This window comes from Mesoplodon bidens (assembly GCF_964165515.1).
Source record: "Mesoplodon bidens genome assembly, chromosome: 3".
Taxonomy (NCBI): domain Eukaryota; kingdom Metazoa; phylum Chordata; class Mammalia; order Artiodactyla; family Ziphiidae; genus Mesoplodon; species Mesoplodon bidens.
Genome location: NC_138178.1, coordinates 104500668 through 104515650, shown reverse-complemented (window position 1 = coordinate 104515650; position 14983 = coordinate 104500668). Strand labels below are relative to the sequence as shown.

The 14983-nt window shown below is 52.3% G+C and overlaps 1 protein-coding gene across 9 annotated transcripts in view; it reads left to right on the top strand.

The window, feature by feature from the left end:
* Positions 1-500: 500 nt before the first annotated feature.
* ZFHX2 (zinc finger homeobox 2) overlaps positions 501-14983 on the top strand; it is a 28172-nt gene continuing 13689 nt past the window's right edge. The window contains exons 1-3 of one of the 9 annotated variants that reach the window (XM_081227672.1): positions 11821-12122; positions 13260-13413; positions 14026-14151. The gene's annotated coding sequence lies outside the window, so the exon portion shown is untranslated. Of the gene's footprint in view, positions 893-11820; positions 12396-12854; positions 13004-13259; positions 13588-13633; positions 14152-14446; positions 14522-14983 lie in introns of those variants that run through there. The other 8 variants (XM_081227673.1, XM_081227668.1, XM_081227669.1 and 5 more) reach the window with 8 other exon arrangements.

Sequence of the window (14983 nt, the reverse complement as noted above, 5' to 3'; positions counted from 1 at the left end):
CAAGACTAATTGCTGTGGAAGATAAGGTTCTAGTGCCCAATTGGAAGGGACAGGAACTAATAAAGCAAGAAGAAGGGAGTGAAAAAAGAGAGATAGGCCTAGAGTGGCTCCGGGAAGCTGGCAGAAGCCAAGACTTGCTCTAGAGCTGATTTAAAACAAAATTACAAAACACGTGTGCGATTTCTGCAGGCAGAAGGAAGAGGAGGAGAAGACAGCTCCGTCTGCCCTCTTTGCAGGCACCGGCTTGGACCTGGCGCCACAGTCAAGCAGGTGGCCGGGACCGCCGTCCGCCTGTCCTCGAGCCTCGGGTCCCGCCCACAGTCCAGCCAAGCAGACGGGCCCAAGATCTAGAACCGGGGGGCCGGGGCGGGGGCGGACGGACTACAACTCCCGACATACTCCGCGGCGGGCGGGCCGCTGCACCTGCTCAGTGGGGCCGCCCCGGGCGCCTGGGTATTGATTATTCCATTGTGTGGGACGCCTCGGCTCCAGCCAGTGAATGAGGCGGAGGAGTGAGGGCGAGGAGGAGGAGGAGGAGGAGGGCGAGGAGGAGGAGGAGGAGGGCGAGGAGGAGGAGGAGGAGGCAGGGAGCGAGCGAGTGCCCAGGGTGAATCAATGGAAACCCCCTCACGAAGCCGGGAAAACACTTCAGCCGCAGCCAAATAGCATTGATTATTTTCCTTCACTTCCCTCACCGCCGTGAATTTATTTATTTATTTTTTCCATCTCCGTCCCCGACGCCCCGGAGTGAGCGCTGGAGGGAGGGAGGAGGAGGGGAAAAAAAGGAATCAACACATCGGAGAAGTCCCTTCCAAGAGCCACCCCCTCCCCTCCCCGCCTCGCGCTGCTGGGCGGCCGCGGTTCGACTCCCGTCCCTGCTTCCAGCTGAGGTGTAAGTGCATCGATTTCCGATGCTGCTGGGTTGGTTTTTTTTCTCCTCTCCCTCTCTCTTCTTCCCTTCCTTGCTCTTTGGAAGCTTGAGACGGAGGGGAGAGGAGGCGCTCGGAGACTGCCGCTGGAGGGCACGGAGAGGGACGGGAAGGGACTGGGGGAGGGGACCCGGACGGACAGACGGACACACCGAGAGCCTGAGGAGAAGGAGGGACAGGGGTATGGGAGGGAAGGAGAGGGCCTGCGAGCGGGAATGGGGCGAAGAGAGAGATGCCGGGGTGGAGGTAGAGACCGGGAAGGGAAAGGTTTCGAGGCTGGACCAGCAGCCAGCCGGACAGATGGAGGGTAACGAGAGCCTAGACGGGCCGCGCCGAGCTGTGCAGGGAGCGGGGGTCCCGGAGGGAGGGGGAGGCCGGGGGAGTGCGGGGGCTCGGAGCTGTCAGTCTGGAGGCGCCTGGGTCTCGGTGGCCCCCCGCCGGCCGCAGGATGGGGGAGGAAAGGCGGCTAGCAGGCAGGCAGATGGATGGGCAAGCGCGCTGCGGGGTGGGAGGGTGGGAGAGGACGTGGATACCCTTAATCTTCGATCTTAGGTTTTGCCAGAAGTTGAGTTGTTTGTTGGTTTGGGGGGTTGGGTTTTGTTTGTTTTGTTTTGTTTTGGAAAAGGTGTGAGTAGTAGGTGAGGGGAGGCCTCTACTCCTATTCAAGGTGAAGTGTGTCTCTCCTGGCCCCCAGCTCTCCATCTGCTCTTGTCTGTCCCTCTCTCTGAATAGCCCTATCAACGACCACGCGTTTTGCTGCTCCTGTTGCCCCGCTGATCTCTGTCCATGTGTCCCTACCTCTGGATTTTGCCATTCTACACCTCATTCATTCTCCCCATCCATCCATTTCCGAGTCTGTCTGTGTGTCACTATCTCCGGATGTGACCTCCTACCCGGGTGATCCTTTTCCCTGTGTGTCCCTGTCACTGTGTGTTACTCCTTGGCTGCCTGACTGTTCTACCCATCTAGGACTCCATGCCCTTTCCTTCAGGGTCTGAACGGATATCTCTGGCCTTTTCAGGCCGCTTTGGAGTGTTTGCTTATCAGTCATGACTGATGATTGTGGCAGTCACTGGTCAGAGGCCTGGAAGAGTGGAGGGATGGAGCAAATGTGTCTCCCCCAAGGATTCGAGTGCCCTTTCAGCATGGCCAGAATGGCCTCCTCTTCCATCTTCACCCAGGGAGCTTTGGAACTTCCTAGCATTGTTGACTGTCCCCTTTGCCATGCGCCTGTGTCCCCCATCAGGACCTCACCTCTGGTCTCCTGTGTGTCATCTGCCTCTCCAGGAGCTTCCCACCACAAACCTCTTCCTCTCTGACTTGGTTTTCCTCCCTTCCCTCACTTTACCATTATATATCATTTCATTTCCCCATTTTGTTTCACCCCCTTTCTTCCCCATCCCTACCTCCCATGATCTCCTTTGCCTCTTCTTCACCCTTGTTCCCATAATCTGCACTCTTCCTACCTTTTGTTCTTGGTCACCCTAAGTTTCTTGTATTCCTTACCTTCTCACCCAGCATTTTAACTGCAGCAGCGAATGTACCAGAGAGCAAAGGGGCTGGGAGAGTTGGGAAGTATGGTTTGTGAAAGCACATAAACAGGCCAAGAAATCAACTTACTGGACTTCCAGGGGCATATAACCCCTTCATCAGTCAGGGCCATTATGTTCATTCACTGTCAACTTTGATTTTGTAAAGGGACATTCTCTGGGATTCTAAGCTCCACCCTGCTTGGTTGCCCCTTATCTTTCAGTTCATTCTAGACATCTGTGGCTTTTTCTCTACTTTCTAATTCATCTTTTTCCTGGGTCCTCATTCTTATCATATTTGGATTCAGCATGATTCTTTACGAGGCAGTTTTCATTAGTGTGACAGAAGCTATTGGTATCTTATACAAGGGGCCAGGTTCATTCAGCCTAAAGAATGGGAAAGGTGGATAAAGAGTCTGGAGAGTTTACCTTGTTTTAAGCCCATTATTGTTTTTCCAGACTTCAGGAGCTTGAAGGGTAAAAGGAGGAGGAAGATATGGGCAGAAAATGGAAAATTTCAGAGGTGAATAGAGTGACAGAAAGGAAGGGGCGGCCGGGTGCAATAAATGCATGGGGTAGAGAAATGTATGACGTGAGGAACGCGCAAAGGAAGGGATGAAAATACATGTGGAATGGGGGGCAGGGGAGGAACCAAGGGGTGATTAATGAAAAATTGGGAGAATGAAATAAAACATGAATTAGTAGTGATACAGAAGGAGAGAGGGAGAGAAAGGATAGATTATTTCTCAAGAGGAAGGCCACCAGAAAAAGCAATATGAACGGAATAAATACAGTGGTAAAATGGGGGAAAGGAGGAATGCAAGAATAAGATGAGGTGCAAAAAGAGTATGGTACAAAGAAGGGAAATGGAAGGCAAAGGGAGGAGTGCTGAAGCAGATCAGAGCTGCACAGAGCTTGGTAGGGGGAAAGAGGAGAGATGAGATATCAAAGGAAACAAATGCCTCTGGTGTGAGAAGGACACAGCATGATGGATGCAAAGAGAGCACAGCAGGAGGGGCGATTTGGAAAAAAGGCAGAGCAGAAATACCACTGGGCGAAGCCCCAAAAGAGAGAGATGCCAAAGGAGAGGAGAGAAAGTGCAGAGATACCTGGTGAAGAGAAGGAGAGATCTGGCTCATTCCATTGGCCGCATCCCTCACTGCCCCACTGGAGGCCTTTGCTTTTCAACCCCAAGCCAGGGCAACATGAGCAAAGAGATGAAAAAGTAGAATTCCCATTTACTTTAGCTGATAGGAACTGGAATCTTTCTAGACCCCTGAGCACCAAAGACCTCCAGCCTCTGATGTCATAAACTGCTGGTGTTGCCTTGGCAACCTGACAGGGGTCCTCCCTCCATGATGTCAGAGCAGCTGGTGTTACCTTAAGACCCATAGAGGAACAACTTGCTGCTTTGCTGGGGAGCTGCACACATACGGGGCCGGGGCCAGAGTCAAATCTGTAGGATTCCTGCGTCTGGTAGCTTGACCTTGCTGCCCTGGAGCTGTTCTTAGCTCCAAATGAAGTCTTGTTTGTGAGCACCTGAGGTTCACTAGAGCCTGCAGGAGCAAGAGAAAGGGACCTCGGGAGACAGGGGCATTGAGGACGGGATAGCAGGACTGAAAAGCAGGAAAGAAGGAAGAGAGCTGGAAATGGCATTTACAGGATGTGAAAGGAGAAGGGCTCTGTGAGCAGGGAGGGGAGTCCCTGAAAATGTAAGATGAACCTTGCTTTGGGTTTAGGAATGGAGACGGAAGCTGGAAATGCAGATTAGAGGGGATAGGAGCTGTGTGAGAGCTGTGTGAAGCAGGGATACAGAATAGGGAAGGATTCTGAAATGCCAGAGGGCATGGTGTTACTTGGCTGTGGAGGGAGGGGAAAAAAAGGGGGGACTCTGAGAGAAGCTGTCGGGTGAGAGATCCAGGGTTAGTCCTGATGGCCATATGAGCAGGGGCTGCATCTGTCTAGTTTCCCATCGTTTTCCAGGACCTAGCACAATGTCTGTCACACAGAGGATGCTTAATATCTATTGACCGAGAGGTCAAATTAATAGGGAGAGGTTAAGGAAAAGACTTGCCCACCTTCCTTTCACCCCGCCCCTCAGGCCTAAGTCTGCATAAATGGGCAAGCTGGGAAAGCAGACACTGAAGGAAAAGGCTGGAGGGGAGCAACTGTGAGATCTGAGGCAGAGAGAGAGGAGAGACTGGGTTAGGGGCCCACTTGGAAGCATCCAGGGCTGACTCTAGGGGCTGATCTGGGGAGGCTTTGAAGAGATAATGGGAGGAAAACATGAATGAACAGTCTTAGGAGCCCAGAAGGAAGATACGGAGGAGGCTAGAGAAAGGAGGTGGTTTCCAGAAAAGGTTGAGAGTTGTTTCTAAAGACAGAGTCGGAGATTTTGAATTGGAAGTAACATCCTTACCCCACCCCATTCCCAATCGTGAAACCACAATTGAATCTGCCATATATAAATACATAAGTACATGTACACACACACACACACACACACACACACACGTGCGCACGCACATGCTGATCACAAAGAGTTCATAAATCAATTCCAGGCCCGTCCTAAACACCCTGTCCAAATCCAGACAATTACAAGGAAGTCAGCATTGGCCAAGTGGGCCAAAAGGCAGAAAGAGGCACAGACTTGGATGTACGAAACCCTGTGAGGGATGGCCTTGACATCTGACCACGCAATGCGTTGTTGGAGTCGAGAGACATAAAGTAAAAGAGGGAGAGGCAGGAGATGCAGAGCTCATCACAGCTCTGAGGTCTGAAGGGTGGGGAGTCTAAACATGGAAGCCATAGAGGAGAAAGATGCTCCCAATCAGGAATTATAACTTAACCTGTTCCTGTGGCAAATGGATCAAAGGAATCTAGGAAAGAAGCTCTGGATGAGAGGAAGTGAGCTGGGAGCCCTGGGGGAGAGTCTAGCTATAATAAGAAAGGCCAGGGCAGCTGGAGAAGGGGCCAGTGGGCGGGGGCCTGCAGGGAGGACAGTGGCGGCTGGATGCACTGTCAGCCGCTGCCATGGACTTGGGCAGCTCATATTTTGCAGCAGGCGACAGGCTGTCGACACGGCGGTCCTTTACCTCACTGTTAGAAACTCATTTCATTGATTTTTCCATCTTTCTTCTCTGGCTTCTCAGTCATCCCACCCCTCACTTTTCTAGAGCCCCTTGCCTCTCTGTGGAAAGCCCCAGGGGACTGCCTGCCCACCCGTCCTCCCCCCCCCCCCAGGCTGGTGAGACAGGGTGAAGGATTTAGAGGTGCCTTTCAGCACCCTGAGGTAATCCCATTGGCTGTCAGTATCCCCCTCTTATAAGCACTTGTGCAGACCAGGGCCTGTGTGTCCAGTTGTCTAGGGTGCCCAGTTAAGGGGTAACAGGGCTGAGATCCACCTGCTCTCCTGTCACCAAGCTGTACCACTGCCGTGCAGGCTGTACACACCTGGAAGAAGACACATTTTCCTAATCCCTCCCAAGACAGCTCAGCACCCCTCAAAATCTCTCTTTCAAAGTCAAATGAGAGAACAGGAGCTGCCTCTGTATTTGGGCAGGAATATGGTATTACACTGAAGCCAGGGTTCCAGCCTTGGAATCACAGCAGGGCCACCCAGTGGAACAGTGTTGGCACAGGGGCCTGTGAAATTAGAGGGCCATAAGTAGCAAGCACTCTCTGTGGAGAGAAGAGGGCATTCATATGCTGTCTGGTCCTCTGTGGCATTTTGATGTGCAGAGTAGGTGGGGCAGGGGTGGGTGAAGAAACGTTTACTTCACGTGTGGACATTTCCCCGGTGCCTCCTCCAGTTACAGCCAACTACCCTCAGCCTCTCCCTTTGGGGCTGGCAATGGGCTAAAGGTCAAGTCAATTGCCAATCATTTGGCTTCTCAGTGAAGGAGGGCAGAGGGTGGGACAGGAGTGTTAGGTTGTGTTTCCCTGAGGAACTGATGGGGTAAACGCCATTTCCATCCTCAGATTTTTCACTCCTTGTTTTGTTGGTGATGCACCCCTACCCCACCCCAGCCCTCAGTCTCAAGCCCAAGGCCCTCTGGCCCATCCTCTTTTTTCTCTGGTCTTGGCAAGTTGTTTCTCTGGGGCCCAGTGTGTCTTGAGTCTCCGGTGTCTGAGTCTAGATTCTGCTGCTTGCTTTGACTCGTGTGCCTGTCACGCCCCCCACCCCCCCATCACAGTGGTCTTCCTTTCTATCCAGCCATTTCCACGCTCTGTACCACTTTTCCTGCTTGGACCACAAACTCATTCCTCCCGTCCCCAGCTTCATCAGGCTATGTGGTTTTCAAAACCTAGAGATAAATCCCGGTGCTTTAGGGGAAGGAGTGTGCTTGAGGTTAGGAAGAGGGAAGACCAAGATACTGGTTCAGGATGGACGGGGCAGGGAGGAGTGGGAAAAGCGGAAGCAGGCTGAATAGGACGAGAAAGAGGGAGTCAAAGGTAAAAACCATGTGACTTGGAGCCGGGAGAGAGGTGGAGGGAAGGCCACGGTTTAAATGAAAAAGGAAGGAAGGCGGTAGGCTGAGGCTGCGAGGGCTAAGAAAAGGAAGAGAAAAAACCCCGGAGCCTGACCCCCTGCAGAGAAATGACGGCCGCGAGGAGGAGGGAGGCCGAGCGGTTGTGGAAGAGGCTTAAGGCGGAAAAGGCAGGCGGCCGGCCCAGCCTCCGCGTCAGTCCTGAGTTCAAGCCGTGCCGGCTTTGACCCTTGTGGGAGGAACTGAAGTGGCAAATTAACGACGATAATGAAGTCACTGCACCTTGTTTGTCTTTGCTGGTTTCCCCTTGAGATTTGTCCTTTGGCCAGACGGGGCACCGTGGGGGAGGGGAGGGCCAGCAGCAGGGAAGGGCGGGGGAGGGGCGCGGAGAAGAGGGCGCGGAGGACAGACGGACCCGGGGAAGAAAGAGGGAGGGGGATGAGGAAAGGAGAGAGGAAGCCAGGAATGGAGGAGAGGAGGCACGGGGGACGAGGGAAGAGGAGGGCAGGGGAGAGAGGCGCGGAAAGACGGGAAGGGAAGAGAACAATGGGGAACGGGAGAGGGAAGCCTGGAAGGAGGAGCAGAGGACCGGGAGGGAGAGGAGCGGTGGCACGGGGAAATGGCGAGCCGGAGGGAAAGGACGTGGCCGGGGTGCGGGAGCTGCAGCTGGCGGGGCCGGGGGCGGGGCCTCATCTCCATCTCTAATGGCTGTGAAATGAGGTTAGCTCCATTAGAGGCGGTGAGAGTGTAACGAGATCACACTCATTAGGGCTGGGCCATCCCAGTAATTACCACCACCCCAAACACGCCCGCGCCAGCCGGGCCACCGAGCACAAACAGGCACGCCAGGCACGTGGCAGCACACCTGCACAGGACACCCCGCCGCTGAACGGGAAGCCCAGGGCCCACGCGGGTGTCACCGAGAGCCTCGGGGAGACCCTTCACTAACCCCGAAGAGGTGCCGGGACAGGGCTATGCCCAGGCCCTCAGCCACACACACAATAATAAGCAATAAACATACACGTACACCCGAACTCGGGGAATAAGACACATGGATGAGTAATTATCGTTTCCATTTATTGATCACACACAAAGTGCCAGTCTCAGTAGTGATCGTCTCAACGGGCACAACTCCAGGAGGAACTATTCCCCATTCTATTTATGAAGCAACAAGCTTTAAGCAACCCACCCGAGGACATTTACATCATAGGGAATAGAGCTAGAGTATGATTCCAGGTGTCTGACCTTAAAGGCTGTTTTAAAATAATACCATACCGTTTTTTCTGAAGTTCATATGCTATTAAGAATACACATAGGTAGACTTCCAACTTTCAGAGAGGTTATCAGAAATCTGATACCCACCACACCCCCACCCCCAGCAGAGAGAGAGAGACACACACACACACACACACACACAGAATGGCCAGGGCCCGTGCATAGACTGCAAGGCGAATAGCGCCCCCTGGAGTCACACAGAGCAGTGGCCTGTTCTGGCCCATCTTACACTAACAGCTGGGAGAAGGCCATCTAACACTTTGAAGCTCAAAGGAGAGCATGACAGCACATATGCTCAAAGCAACACACGTAAGAGCAGAACAACACACTCAGACTCAGGGGTCTCATTCAGAGTGCTTGCCAGAGCTCAGAAGCTTACAAATTACCTCGAGAGCAGGGCACTGGGGTCAGGCTACCTGAGGCCAATCTCGACTCTATTTTCCAAGTGTTAGACCTTAACTACATAAGCCATCTAAGTCCGTTTCCATGTTTGTAAAATGGGAATGAGTGGCTGTATCTATTTTATCAGATTGTAGTGGAGGATTAGGTGATGTGATGCTTCCAGAGGGCTCAGCACAGGGCCTGACACAAGGTAAACGTTTAAAGATACTATTATTATTAGTTGTTGTTGTTATTGTTTTAGTAGTATTTAAACAGAGTCATTACTATCACAAGGGTTCATGCAGAATCAGAGAACCAGAAGGATTTATTTATATACGCAGCCACTTACAATGGCATCCTTCCAAGTAATTCTAGAAGAATTGCATGTAATTCTTTTCAAGTTCAGGGAGATCAAAGGTCTTCCGCAGAGGTCCCCCATGCCAGGATCAGATAGGATCCTGAATCTAAATTCAAGGGCACAGCTCCCTGTCCCCTCGCTCTGGAGTGCTCATACAGAAGAAGGGTTCAGAGCTGGCTTTGCGCGGTTATCTAAGCCTGGGTCTCTCCAGTGCACCTACAAGATCACACAGCTCCACACTGCTGTCCTAACACTTGTGGCATCACCGAGGGAGATGCACTGGCAAGAGGCTCCACTCCTGTCCACAACATCCTCTCCTCCAGCAGCAGACATGCTGCAGCACATCTCAACAAAGCCACGCAAATGTGGATGGATGTTCCTCTCTGGTTGCGGTTTTAATCCACAGCTTCCCTTTTAGCCCTGTCTACTCCCTCCCACCCCCATCTTCTTCCTCTCAGCCTCTCCTTTCTCCTCACACCCCACCCAGTTCCCTCCCGCCCACCTTAAGCATCTTGCATGCCCATTTTAAGCATCTTGCTTGCTCCATCCCTCTCACTGGGGACAGGCCACCTGCCCAATCTGCTGCCAAAACTGGGAGCCCTCAACGAGATTCAGGATTCTCCAAGATTCAAGATTCGGTATTTACATGTACAGATCGAGATCCAGCTCCCCGCTCCTTCCCTCCTCTCCCTGCCTTCTTCCTCCGTCCTCTTCTGCCTTGGCTGTCTTTCTTTACCCTCTATGATACTCCTTTTCCTGCCTGTCTCATTTCCTGCCATTCTTATTTTCTCTCTTTTGGACAAAACTTCTCTTGCACAACGTAAACACTCCCTAAGTATTCGGATGCCAGGGAGATGTCTAGGAGAGATAGGTAGAATTAAAATGGAGGAACAGGAGTACCTTTTTTTGTTTTCTTTTTAAATATAGAAGGTAAGCTTTAGAGACAGAGAAAGTGATAGTTTTAATGCAAGGAGAGGCCATAATAGTTTTGATGCAAGTGTGAGCCTGGGCAAAGCTTCCAGTCTCTGGTTTGGGATAATGGGATGTCTCTAGATGCAGCAATTGAGAGGGCCTGGTGAGAAATGAAGTCTGCTGCTAGGCAGACTAGATTTAAATCCTGCCCACCAAAGAATCTGCCCTCAGTCAAAAAGGGCAGAGATGAGAGGATGAGTCCAGGTAAAGAAGGGGCAAGACAGAAGGAAAGCGTCAGCCTAGCTGCACACACCTTGCCCCCCTCGGGGTGGCGAGGGCGGAGAGCCAGAGAGAAGGAAAGAAACTGACCTGACCTGATAGACACCAGTATGGGCACTTTTCACATGTTACCTGTACTAGTCCTCACAACAGCTGGGTAAGGACAGCGGTGGCAGCTGTGTGATCTTGTAGGTGTACTGGAGAGACCCGGGCTTAGATAACAGCACAAAGCCAGCTGTAAACCCTTCTCCTGTAAGAGCACTTGGGAGTGAGGGCCAGGGAGTTTCCAGATGAGAAAACAGAGTGGATAAGTAACTTACCAAGGCTGCACAGCTGGTGAGTGTCGGGGAGCCAGGACTGAACCTGGATCTAAGTGAATCCATAGCCCATGTTCTTCCACTGCCTTAGAAAAGGAATCTCACCTGGTTAGAGTTTATTTGCTGTTGGTACCAACTGATCCCCCTAATGTGGGCACACACACTCCATCTTTCCTGCTTCTCTTCCCCTCCCCTCTGTGGCTGCCTCTTAAAAGCAACAGGTTGAAACCAAAAGGAGAGAAAGGCAGGGCAAAGTTAGTGCGGAAGAGGGCAGGCTGGAGGCAGGGATTTCAGAGAGAAGAAAGAAAAGGTCCCTAAAATGGGCTCCAAGGAAAGAGGATAGATGGAACAATTGGAAAAGTGAAAGGCAAAAATGCCTGGAGGGCTCGGACTTGGAAATCACTGTATGCAAATTGTAAGCAAATGTGCCAGTGCCCTCTGGCCGACTTTGCTGGGGAAGACTTTGCCCTGTCGTTGGGTTTGAAGAAAAGAAAGGAGAGGGGGTTTTGTTTTTTGTTTTAAGGAGGGGAGCTGGGAGGAGAAAGCCAGTCTGTTCCTGCGGGCCTGTTCTCTCCTCGGTGATGTTCCCTCCATAACCACTAGGGGGAAGTCGTGTCACCTTTCCACTCCAGCTCTGCCAGAGGTGGGAGGGGGCTCCAGCCCAGGGGAGTCCTGGTCTTGCTGGGGCTCCAGCCCCAGAGGAAGTGCCCCTGGCCAGCTTTGCCTCTAGCTCTACAGGCCCCACGGCCTGGCGCCTCCTCGGTGAGGAGGACATACTTCCTTTCCTCAGGCCTTACTTCTTTGGTCGTTCCTTTGCCCTTGTCCCTTTGGCTCCTGTAATTCTCGGGTTCTGAAGTCTCAGAATGTTGTCTTTTGTGGTCTCAGAGCCCGCCTTTGCAGCTTTCCACTTCACATCCAAGCCTTTCTGTCCCTCTCATAACATCTTTCTTTGTAGCTCTCTGGGTCCTACTGTCTGTCCTGAAGCCTCCTGGTTCCCTGGCATCTTCCGGTTCTAAGTACGGTACATTTCAAGAAGTAGGAATTCTTGTCCAGCTACTTACAGGGTGCCTTTCTGCCCACCTCCCATGGAAGAATATCTCAGTTCAGGGACTGTGTTGATGGGGCAACAAGTCCCTAGCTGAGCTTCGAAAGAAGTAGCACTGCCATCCTTTCCTTCTCTCCTTGAGGAATAACGAGGGACCTGGGTCTGGACAGAGGAAGAGGGCAATACCCCCCACCCCCAAATCTCTTCTGTTTCCCCATAGCTTTCTCTCCATTTTCCCTTTCTCCTCACGCTGTGAGGGAAGGAAGCATTAGGGAGGGAGATGGAATGAAGGGGCAGCAAGGGAGCTCTGGAGGCTGAGGGCCATTTTGGAGCTAGATGATTCATCTTAGGGGATGACTACACCCTCAGAACTCTCCACCCTCCCCTGGCTCCAGGCCTGCCTCCTCCCATCCCCCTCGGTGGCAGCAGCCTTGTAATTTAAAGCTCTTTCTGTCGCCGCTAATGTGATCCTCTCGGTTTTATTGACTCTCTCTGCCGTCTGTGGCGCCCCTTCACATCAATCTCCGCTCTGATCACACCGCCACCACTGCCTGCTCTCTCCCCTAACCCCTCTGCTCGCGGGCCCCCGGCCCTCGCCTCTACCCAGGTCCTTCCTTTTGACTATCCCCCCACCTCCACCCTACACCCGATCCGCCCTCTTCCTCCTTCCCTCCTCCACACGCAGGAATGCCAGGGCCTTTAAGGGCTCGCCTTCTCCCTTTCCCCACGTCTAAGGTGTACCCTGAGAGAGAGGAGATGCCCTTAAGGAAAGCCTGGAACCACAGGAGGAATGACAGTGGTCTGAGGGAGAATAAGACTCTGGGCCTGGTCGTGGTGCGTGGGGACCTGTCTCCAGAAAGAGATGAAAACTGAGGTCAAGGTAGGAAGGGCAGAGAAAGGGACACAGATTCAGAGAGGGACAGAAGAAAAGACTGAGGCAGAGGAAAAGGGAAGGAGGGGGGGAAAGTGAAAAAATAATTGCTGCAGTTCAAGGTTTGTAATAAATAGTGGGTGATGGGAGAAGCACAGAGAAGAAGGGGGGAGGGGAGTTGGTGGCAGTGGGGGGAGCGGGAAGAGAGGCACTGAGGCAGAGATAAATTTGCAATTGAAATTCTTTCCTGTAGAGGGGGAGGGGGAGGGGAGAGGGAAAGAGATTTGCAATTTTAAACAGCTTCAGACCTCCCCTCCCTCCGCTGATCCAGGTCTCACCCACTAGCTAGCCCAAAGCTAAGCTCCTTTGGTTTCTAGCTAGGATTCAGCTGTCTTTTTTCCAGTCCTGGGAAGTAAAAGCTTTGGAGAGAGGATCTGAGGCTTAGGTCTTCCTAGCCCTCCTCTGCAGTTTGATCTAGAGTTGTGATTCGGGAGCCAGAGAGAAGCTGCTGACGGATGTGAGGTGGGCCAGCACGGGGAGAGCACCCACCAGGTTCAGCCCTCAGTGTCAGGGCCCAGGAGGGGCCGCTCTTGCCCGGTCTCAGTTCTTCCTACCAGGTGAGCCTCCATTATGGGGGTGACAGTGGAATGTCAGGCCCTCACACTCCAGCACGTGTTATCTCCCCACTTCCCCCGGCACCCCAAGGATTCCATAGGAAGAATACCTTTATCCCACAACTTCAGGGCTTCTGCTTTCTGATTACGTAAGATAACTGCCCCCCCACCCCCACCCCCGGTCCAATTCCTTTACTTCCCTGTTAGTTCTCCACCCGACCCCAGCCCCGGCCCAGGTGCTGATTTGCATTTTCATTAGTATGCAGAGCCAGCCCCTCGCGGAGCGCCTTAATGGCTCCTCCTTCGACTTCACGCCTGGCTGGTCCCCCAGGAGGAGGAGGGAAGTGGGAATGGGGGCCTCCAGGCTGAGTGCGGCCAGACCAAGGACCCATTCCAAATCAGGGAATCTGAAGGTGAGGGTTAGAGGCTGCCCAAGGCGGGAGAGGCCACACCACTCCCTGGCGGCACTCTGGCCTGAGCGCTAAAGGTTTAATCCTTTGATATCTGCTGATGATTGAGAACTGAAGAGGAGTCAGGCCACCTGGGACACTGGGAGAAGCATGGGATGGTGAGGCATGGGGGAATTGGTGAGTTTGAGGGGGGACCAAGGTAAAAAAGGGGGTGGGGCTCGGTAATCCTAGTCAGCTGGAGGCAGCTCAGGAATCCTGACTTCTAGACTTTGGGAGGCTCATTTTGCCAGTACTGTGTCTGCGCGGCAGCCCGGGTAGATGGAGGAGCCCAGGCCACAGCTTTGGGGTCTAGCTCTGTGCCCGCCCGTCCTTTCCTAGTCTCACCACCTTGGAGCTGTGTGACAGCAGCTTATTCAGCCTCTCTTTCTTGGGTGCCTCACCCATAAAATAAGGTTGTCGTGAGATTAAATGAGATAATTGATTAAAGCATTTAACACAGTGCCAGGACCATGCTATATGTACCTTAATATTATTACTGTTACTTTTTTTTTTAATCCCTGGGGAGGAGGAGGGGGCAGCTCATCTCATACAAGCCATTGTCTTTCAATTGGCCAGAAGCTCTCCCACCTGTGACAAGAGATGGAATGCATCTGAGAGTAGCATGGTGTCTGCAGGCCAGAGGAAAGTCACTGTAGCCTCTCTGGCAAGAGGACCTTGACTTTGGGAAACTAACTCTTCAGGGTATGGAAAATCTGAGGGTCTTTCCTGGAGCTGATTTATTCAACAGACATGTATGTGTATGTGGCAGGCATCTTTCTCGGTACCAATGATAGGGCAACCAATAAAGCAGAGTTCCTGCACTCGTGGAACTTAGTTTCTAGAAGGGAGAAATAAGGAAACCAGGAAATATCAGGTAGTGATTAATCTCTGAAGAAAATACGCCTCCCCCCATCCCCCATCCCCCCCCCCCGGCTGGTTGTGTTAGCTTCTGTAGAGAGGCGAGGCCTGTTGGAAGAGGTGTTATTTAAGCAGACACCGAATGACAAGGAGCCACTGGGCAGAAGTCTGGGGGAAGAGCACTGCAGGCAGAGTAAACAGCTCGGCTGCTAAGGTGGGAATGAAACTGTGTCTGAGGAACCAAGAAGGCCAGTGGGCTGGAGTTAGCCAGCCAGGTGGGGTGGAGAGTATTAAAGATGTGTCAGAAGTAGGCAGGTGCCAGATCAAACAGGCCTTTTTTGTAGATCAGGGAGCAGAGTTTGGATCTTATTCACAGCGCAGTGAACTCACTGATGGGGTTCTCAGCAGAATGTAGCATGGTTTACATTTTGAAAGGTGATTATGATGCCTGAAATTTGCTTTAAAACAATACAGGAAAAGGGGAAGTGGGTGAGGATATAGCTGAAACAAGATTGGCCATGAGTTAACAGCAAGGTCCTACTGTATAGTACAGGGAACTATACTCAATATCCCGTGATACACCATAATGGAAAAGAATATAAAGAAGAATGTCTCTGTGTGTGTAACTGAGTCACTTTGCTGTGAGCAGAGATTGCCACAACATGGTAAATCAACT